Source organism: Lagenorhynchus albirostris, chromosome 8 (genome assembly GCF_949774975.1).
Source record: "Lagenorhynchus albirostris chromosome 8, mLagAlb1.1, whole genome shotgun sequence".
Classification (NCBI taxonomy): Eukaryota; Metazoa; Chordata; class Mammalia; order Artiodactyla; family Delphinidae; genus Lagenorhynchus; species Lagenorhynchus albirostris.
Genome location: NC_083102.1, coordinates 98748711 through 98757838, shown reverse-complemented (window position 1 = coordinate 98757838; position 9128 = coordinate 98748711). Strand labels below are relative to the sequence as shown.

General features: G+C 55.7%; 1 protein-coding gene across 1 annotated transcript in view; it reads left to right on the top strand.

Annotated features, from left to right (window-relative positions):
* Positions 1-241: 241 nt before the first annotated feature.
* The window catches only part of TNS3 (tensin 3), a 227344-nt gene continuing 218457 nt past the window's right edge, over positions 242-9128 (top strand). The window contains exon 1 of the mRNA XM_060157465.1: positions 242-337. The gene's annotated coding sequence lies outside the window, so the exon portion shown is untranslated. The remainder of the gene's footprint in view (positions 338-9128) is intronic.

Sequence of the window (9128 nt, the reverse complement as noted above, 5' to 3'; positions counted from 1 at the left end):
GGAACGGGGGAGCGGGGCTCAGGGACAGAGTCGGGTGAACGCGGCGGGGGGCGCGGGCGGGCTCGGCCGGGGTCCGGGACGTGGTCTGGGGACGGGGGCGCGGGGACGCGGCTGGGGCGCGCGGACGCAGCCGCGGAGCGGGCCGTGTGCGTCAGGGGCCCTCTGCGCCGGGGCGCCCCGGACGGCGGGCGCGGGCCGGAGCGGCACTGTCGCGGCGGCGCCCGGGTGGACTTCGCTCTCCAGGACGGGTCCCGAGACTCCGGGGCGGAGAGCCGAGTTGGAGCTTCAGTGGGAAGGCTCAGGACCCTTCTCCCGCTCTTTGCAATTGGGCTTTCCGGTGCGTCTCTGTTTCCCTTTCCCTGTGTTGGGCGGGAAGTAGGGGGTCCCTTGGCGCTTCCTTCCTGACTTCTGAAGGAGCGGGAACCGGGCGCGGGCGTGCGGGGCCGGGGCCACCTGCGGCACGTGCCTGCTGCCACGCCGGCGCTGTCGCTGACAGGCAGGAAGAGGGAGGGTCCGGGGCTCGGTGGGCGCCGCCTGGGTCTGATAAGTGAGACGGGGTCGTTTGCCTGAAGTGATTTGAAAATCTGTGTGGCGGGAAGGGGCTGAAGAGCTCCCGTTGAATTCTTGAGACAGCGCTGGCGGGTGCCCCCCATTCTTCAGTGTGGTTAAAAAAATAAAAGCCCATGGGGTGTGTGGCCTGCAGAGACCGCTGTTGAGGGAGGTCACTGCCCACTTAGAAGTCCCCCAGACCCTGAGGGTGTCCCTGTCCTTCACACACTTTGATCTTCTGGCAGAGTTTTCCCCCATTTTCACTCTTTTGTCATGTGAATGCGTGTTCATGGAGGACTCTTTAAATATTCTGAAAATGTGACTGAAAATTATCATTGCATGGATATCGCAAAGCCCTTCAGAACTAACCGTCTTGGCATTTTGGTATACATGGTCTGTGCGTATTATTCTTCGTGAAGTGCTTTAGTTCTTTGCCTTTTGAAAGAGATTTGTGTGTCCTTGTGATTCTCTCCTCTTTAGGGCCTGGGAGGTTATATTTGCAAATCAATCAACAAGTATTAAGAAAGGCATTTCTGTGCGGAGGCCTGGAGGGACCAGGGAGTCGCTGCAGCTGGAGGGTGGAGGGGGCAAGGCCATTCTGCGGAGAACGAGGGGACCTCTGTGCACAGGGAGCTGACTGTGGGATCTGGCAGGAGGCCAGGCTCCTGACCTCAAAGACAAAGTAACAGTAATCCTACTTAGTAACTTTACAAAGTAATAGTGACCCCGGAGACGAAGTAATAGCGAAGTAATAGCATGGTCGTAGCAAATGCTAATGGAGTGTTTGCTTGGGCTAAATGCTTTGCATCCATTCGTTGCATTCACCCACATAACAGCCCTTGGAGGGAGCTGGGATTCGTGGTCCATTTTACAGATGTGCAAACTGAGAGGCAAAGAAAGGCTAAGCGTCTTGTCCAAGTTGTCGCCCCACGTGGTGGTGCAGCCCAGGATTCGGCCAGGACAGTGGGGTTCCAGGGCCCCGAAGTTGCTGCTGCTTGTCTGTCAAGTGGATGCATGTCCTGGCCTCAAATTCCTCAGCTGAGGTGCCAAAGTTAGCAGCAGGAGCAGATGAGTTATTTCTTTACAAACCAAGGAAAAGATAGAAAAAGTAGTAGCCTCAGGGACCTGGTGTTCCTGGATGCAAACTGACTTGGCTTTTACAAAGTGTAGCTTTGGCACCTACGGGTTTTCAATGGAGCTATTTGCACACGTGACCCTGGGAGCTAAAGGTCACCAGGTCAAAGTATGTTCCTGGGCTGCAGGAGATATTACTGATGGGATTAAAAATGGCCTGGGAATAAGGCAAAAAGGCAAGAAAAGAGAGGGGAAAGGCCAAGAGGGGACGATTTCTGACCCACCATGTGGCGACGGTAGCTTGTACACAAGGCCCATTTTACGGGTGCCTACATTTATTAAAGTGCAAAACAGCTGGGGACTAGATCAGACCCAGCCCTCTGGCTCTCCATGCACGCGCAGCTCCTCCTCTAGGGTCAGCCTGGCAAAAACTACCACCACGCTAGGAGGAAGCCTTTTGTACCCGAACCAAACCCTGCTCCACCCCTGCCCCCTGCCCCCTGCCCAACTCCTGTGCGGGCGAGGTGTCAGCTCTTCCTGCTAGAGAAATAGCCCGCCTCTAGCAGGCAGGAAGTTACTGTTGTATCCCAGCCACCCAGTGCATCCACAGCTCCCTGAGTAGAGAGGCTTCCTTACAGCGGCTCTGCTTTCTCTCGGAGAGGCGCCTGTTTTGTGGCTGCGTTTGACGGGTCTTCCGGTACCAGGCGGTGGGTTGGGATGGGGTCCCGGAGGTACACAGACCCTGAACCCTAGGCTCTTTCCTGTGCGACCCGGTAAGCACGGGAGTCATCAGTGACCTAGAGCCGGCCCTGTCCCCCTGGAGTCCTTTGCAGTTATCTCTGCTGATCCAGAATAAGGGGTCTGGCCAGTTGGTTAGTTAAATAGGCATTCTGTTAACTCAGAGTCGCTACATGTTCCTGGTGGTTAGCAAGAGTGTTGAGAATCATCACTGCTTTCATTATTGTCCGGGTTCTGGGCACTACTCTGGCTACTGAAAGAGTCACCTCTTTGAATCCTCTCAGTTAAGCAGAGGCGGGTATGAGAGGGTGTCTTGTGGCCTGTCCACGTGGAGTGACATTTAAACCCCAGCTGTCCGACAGCGAGGGTGTATTTTTCCGTGCTGCCTCATGATTTTAAAACACCTAGACATTAAAAACTGCCTCAGGCAGAATGCTGCTGAATGTGAGTGAACCGTCTCTTAGGGTTCAGAAGATGTTTTGAATCTTCCAGGCTGTTGAGTCCCTAGAAAAGGCAGATTTGCTTCTCTGTAGTTGTGAGTGAGCTCAGCGTGGGAACACTTACTTCCTTGATGTCTGTCCTTTCCCCATAAAAGCAGAAAACTAGAATCTCCAGGTTTCTGGAGCTTCCTTTTGCACTTGCGTTTGGCGAACCGCACCCCTCCCCCTGCCACCCGCACGCATCATTTTGGTGTGGGTCGGCCGGGTGTCCGCCTGCCAGGGCCACAAGCCAGGCCCTCTTGCAGGGACATCTCTGTCTCTTGCTCTGTGTGCACTCGGGGTCCCCACTGCACGCCTGGCCCTGGTGCAGGCCGGCCGGATGTCTCCTACCTGCTGTCCCAGACCCCCGCTGGGGACTGCCTCTGCTGGATAGGAGGGAGGAGGCCAGTGAAGGTGAGGGTGACCGCCACCTGGGGCCACTGATAGGAGCCATCAGAATGCCCTACTGTGTCACTGAGGGGAGGATCGTCATTGTGATGACCCCTAGACATTTAAAAAGAGCTATGTTAATTTTTTTAAAAAGAAGGCGATGATCTGGTATTAATATCTTTGGTCCCAAATGGGCTAAATTAATGAAAAATTTATGTCTAAGGAGTCTGTGTCAGTGATCAGGAAAATTCCCTCTGGTGGAGCATTTCCTGATCGTGCCAAGGAGGTGCCCCCCAGAGCCACCAACTCTGGGAGAAGAGGTTTCCTCACGTTCCGTGCCTCCCCCCCGCAATCCCCCTACGCCTGCCCGCCTGGGCTGGAAGCCCTGGGAGCCCTTGGCAAGTATCTCCCCGGCTCCCAGCCCAGTAACCTTGCAAGATTAATGCCTTCTTTTGATGGTGTGGTTACCCATGCGCGATGGGGTGCTTGCTATCCGCGATCAGAGAGATCGTCACCCAACGTTGCAAGATAACATTTTTGTCTCTGTTTTCCGGAATGGACACTGAGACGCAGTGAGCTGAAGTCATTTGCCTGTGTCATGGGGCTGGTTGGAACCCAGGCCTGTCTGGGGACAGAGCCTGTGCCTGGCCCTCATCCACAGAAGGTGAGTGCCCCCTTGGTCACAGGGGCCTGAGCCTGTGCATGGAGGGGGTGGTGTGGTGCTGGGCGGGGTCCCAGAGTGGAACCCAGGTCCCTCCGCGACGCTGGGACTTCTTCCCAAGGCCAGGGGTCTCCATGGTCCCCTGCCCGCGTCACCCCTCCTCGAGGGCCTGGCGAAGGCTCCGAAAGCTCTCGAGTGCCCGCCGTCCGTAGCTGGCCGGGGTTCCGGCCGCAGCTGCTTCCTCGGATGTGGAGCCTTCGCCCCTCTTCCTCCTTCCTCAGCTCTGACTGTGGCAGGTGGCCAGCTGCCTGCTTTCCCCTTCCTCTTCTCCCTGGGGGAGCTGATAGCGCTCAGGACGCCCTGGGCGGGCACGGCTCTGTTTCTAAGACTGAGGAGACATCTGAGGGAATCCTCATTCCAGCTTCCCGAGTGGCAGCCTGTTGGTGCCACTCCCAGCCAGTCTGCGCCCGTGCGCTGGGGGACCCCCCCCCAGGTGGGAAGGGTGTCACCTCCTTTCGTCGTGTCTTAGGGGGTGGCGGCCACAGGGTATGACCTGGAACCTCTTGAGCGTAGGTTTTCCGAAGCTGGTGATGAACAACAAACCCCGAGGTTTTAAAGACACACGAATGAGTTAGGTGCCCCAGTGGAAGAAGGCCAAGGCTCTGGAGAAGGGGCAGAGGGAGAGGCAAAGGCAATGCATGCAGTGAGGCCCGCCTGCCTCTTCTTTCCAGGGAGAGGCGGCTGTGCCCCGGAAACTCGGGAGCCGGTCGTTTCACACTGGAGGATTCAGGAATCCGCTCCCCTCATTACCCTGGACCACAGCTGCTCTGTGTTGCATCTCACTCATGGTGGAGCCTCCCAGGGCGCGGGGGAGCAGCCTACAGCTGGCCGTGCGAATCGCCCCGGGGCCAGGCTGGGCCATTAGCTGGGGCGTCTGCGTTCTGTACACATTCCTCCCGTCGGGCTGCGGGAACAAAAGGGCCCCATTGACTCGGTCCTGGCGTTCTCCTCCGCTCGCAATCCATCACCTTTTTCAGAGGTTTCCTGAGTGCTCACCCCTCACCACTGGTGATTTTGGATGCACATCAAAGGCAGCGTGCTGGGAGGAAAGAGCTGGGCTCTGGCGGCCACAGGTCTGGGGTAGAAGGCGCCCTTTGTCCCGTGACTGCCCTCTCCGTTCCCCACCTGCAGCCTGGGGACATCGCCGCCCTCTGCGTGACTCGTACCGGCGCTCCTCCTGGGCGCTGTTTTGTCTGACTGCGGGGGTCCCGCGCGGGGCCCTGCACGTCCCTCCTGCTTGCCAGCTCCTGGGCCGCTACGTACTCTGGTTCTGCCAAATTTCCACCGCCCCAGGGGCTCCGGCTGAAACATCACTTCCCCATTCTCGGAGGCCCTATCTGGTCCCCCTGGGGACAAGCCTTTGTGGTAACAGGAGGACGCGGTGGGGACTCAGGAGTTTGCCCATGAGCTTGGACAGGTGTGTTTCCAGTTTCTCTTCTCTGGAAAGACCAGAAGCGCCCAGTGGCTGGGGGTGGAGGAAAGGGAACACACCTCTGCTCGCGTCCACTGGGCTGGCGGCTGAGTGAGGCAGGCCCGGCTCTCAGCTGGCCAGGCACATGTTTTCTCTTGTCCTGCCCTAGGAGGGGAGGGGACGTTTGTCATCTGTGTTGCTCAGGGGGTGGGAGAGGATTCGCAGGGAACGGACATGCCTTTGCTTCCTAAATTATTTTTTGATTCTTTTTCTACAAAGTAATTTTTGTGTAATACGTTTGCTGTGGACTTGGAAAAGAGGGAGAAATGTTAAGAATGCAGGAAAAATGTCCTAATATTACCACCCAGGGAGCGATGTTTTCACCCTCTTGTATGCTGTGTACATTCTGTGCTTTTCAAGTTTACCAACTTGAGATCAATGTATTATTTTAGCATCAATGTGGCAATATAAGCATTTCCCCACTTGTAACTAACTCTGCATACACACGAGTGTTGATGACAGTACAGAGCCCAGTAAGTACGTGATGACCATTTGTCCTCTGGTCACGGACGGCCTGCGTGCATCCTTGCACGGAGATCGTTGGGCAAGATCCTGGCCAGTCATGTTCTTGGAGGGACTCCTAAGGTGGTTCGAGGTCAAAGAACACAAACTACTTTTTTTTTTTTTTTTTTTTTTTGCGGTACGCGGGCCTCTCACTGTTGTGGCCTCTCCCGTTGCAGAGCACAGGCTCTGGACGCGCAGGCTCAGCGGCCATGGCTCACAGGCCCAGCCGCTCTGCGGCATGTGGAATCTTCCCGGACCGGGGCACGAACCCGTGTCCCCTGCATCGGCAGGCGGACTCTCAACCACTGCGCCACCAGGGAAGCCCCACAAACTATTTTTGATTGTGGTAAAATACCCATAACATAACTTAACCATTTTCAAGCGTACAGTTCCATGGCCTTAGTACTTCTGTATTGTGAGACCGTCACCACCATCCATGAACAGAACGCTTTTCATTTTGCAAAACAAACTCCATCCCCATTAAACACTTACTCCCCATCCCTCCTCCCCCAGCCCCTGTCACCCACCATTCTACTTTCTGTTTCTATGGATTTGACTACTCTAGGTACTTTATGGAAGTGGAATCATACAATATTTGTTTTTTTTGAGGGACTGGCTTATTTCACTTAACATAATGTCCTCGAGTTTCATCCGTGTTGTAGGATGTGTCAGAATTTCCTTCCTTTTTAAGACTGAATGATACTCCATTGTACATAAAGACCACCTTTTGTTGGTCCATTTGTCCTCCAATGGACACTTGGGTTGCTTTCACCTTTGGGCTATTTTGAATAACGCTGCTCTGAACATGGGTGTGCAGGTATACGTTTGGATCCCTGCTGTCACGTCTTTGGGGTGTATACCTAGAAGTGAACACAAGGTTTTTGAAGCCCCTTGAGATACGTGGTTGGATTGCAGTCGAGAAACAGCGTGCTCGCAGAACCCTCTTCGTGGTCTCCCAGGGTGCCTGAACTCCCGGCCGGCTTGGCGCACGCTGGGAAAAACCAGGCCTGCAGGAAAAGGAAGAGGGAGACTTCTTACCGAGCTATTTTGACAGATTGTGTAAACTCAGTGATTAATGGAATGAGAAAGCAGGAAGAATGTCTTTCATTAAGAAAAAAAAAAAGAGCCTTTGGGGTTGCTTGGTTTTATTTTCAATTAAAAGGGTCTGATTTTGTTTCTGGAGAATGGCTTTAATTTGGATAAATGGTTCAGTCTGGGACCCGCATGCCAGAACCTATGATGTATGAGTGCAATTATTCCGGGTTTCCTCAGGAACAGCACAGATCCGGGCCCTGCTCTGGCCTGGCCTTGGTGCAATGGCGATGACGGCCGCTGTGCCTTAGAGGGAGACCGCTCTTCTGATCAGTGCCTGGAGCCTGCGGGGCCCGAGGCCCAACCAGGTGGATGCTGGTTAATTTTTACCCTCCAAGAACGTGTTCACAGTCTCAAGTCAGGAATGCCAACCAGCAGGCCCTACCCCCGGCACTGGAACACGTTGGACCAGAATTACTGGCATCTTTTCCAGTGTGGGCATTTGCAGTATTGGTCAGGCTTGGGGGATTCAAAGGCGGGGGGACATCCTTACATTGTCCCCTATTTACGGAGGCTCCCTGGCCCAGACAGGGTTCAGGCCCTGGGCACTGGGTTCTCTGCAGGGTGGTCTGGTGGGGCTTCTTTGGAAGGAGATGCTGGACTGAAGGATGTGATGGAGTCAATCCTGGGCTCTCTGGGAAGGATCCATCGGGTGGAGGGCCAGTGAGGGCAGAGGCCTCAGGTAGGAGCTGCCTGGTGCGTTCCCGGAGCAGGGAAGGGATTGAGGAAGGCGGAGGAATAATAAGACACCAGCATTCTGCTCCTGATACTAGGAACACCATGTCAAAGCCTTAGCCTTCCGTGCTAACGGGGGTGGCAGGTCCGCCATGAGTCCTGGCCAGCCTGGGGCCTGTGGGAGCTTGGGTGAGGGCGGGGAGTCTACGCAGGAATGTGCGCGAGTGCAGCCCACAAAGGAAGGACAGTTTGCTGAACCAGGTGGTTGGAGAATCGTGGAGCCTGGAGATATTGTAACCCCGAAGATCCCGTGGCCCAGAATGAGAAGCATGCCCATTGCGGCGGGCTGGGGTTCTGGGATGCGTGGGCCTCGGCGTGCAGGAGGAAGGAGTGTGCACCCAGCTTTCGGGGGAGTGAGGGACGGAGCCCGCCAGACCGCAGGCCGCCCGCCTGCGAGAGCTCGTGTGTGCTGTTCTGCTCGTGAAAGGCCGGGCAGCTGTGCACGGGCCCCTGAGGAAGGGCAGTTCTCAGCATAACAATAGGAACGTCTTGGGCTGAGGGCTGGCCAGGCTGATGAAGACTTTGGGTGACATGGGTGACTGGCGACAAGAGGGTTGATGTCTCTTGCACTTCACTTCCCCCCACCGCCATTTAAATGGAAAAAATCCAAAATATAGGTCATCTGTAAGAGCCTAAGTCACTTCTACAGAATTCGTTTCTTGCTAGAGGCACTATCGCGACTTAAATGATGTCTGCACATTTAAAAAAGGTCCCCCGTTCTCACACTTACAAACACAGGATCGTCTTCCTCTTCCCGGCTTGGTTTTTGTAACAGTTCAGCGTTAGAGGTGGGGTGTGTATTTGTATGCTGGTCGTTTTCCCAAACCTATATCCTAGGCTAAGCATTTCCCGTGTACCTGCCTCGACTTCACAGTTCTCACAGCGATGACTCTTACAGCCCTTCAGCGTGACGACCGTACCTGCATGAGCTCCCAGCCGCCGGGCTGGCTACTTGCGGGTAAGTGATTCTCGTTAGAGCTGCTCCTTTCAGAAGGTGAAAGAAGAAGGCGCTTGGCTCCGGCTTGCTGGGGACCTGCTGGCCTCTGGTTTTGCGTGTAGCCCACGGGGAGGTCTGTGCAGCCTCAGGCCTGGCCCGGACACAGCCCCTCCCTCTGCCTAGGCTGCTTGTCCTGCCCCAAGGGGCCAAGTTTCCTTCCAGCTTGCGGGGCCTGCGCGCCACAGTGGGCGGAGGTGAGCGTGGCTCTTGCTTGGTTAGGTCCTCACAAAGGCACCGGGGTCAGGGCCCAGCACCGCACCCTGTGGCCTGCTGTGTGCTGATGGAATTACGTGCACTGGAGCAGCAGTGCTTCTGACCTCGGCTCTGGGAGCCTTTGTGACCAAGAATCTTGGCCAGTGTCCAGCTAGGACCTGTCGG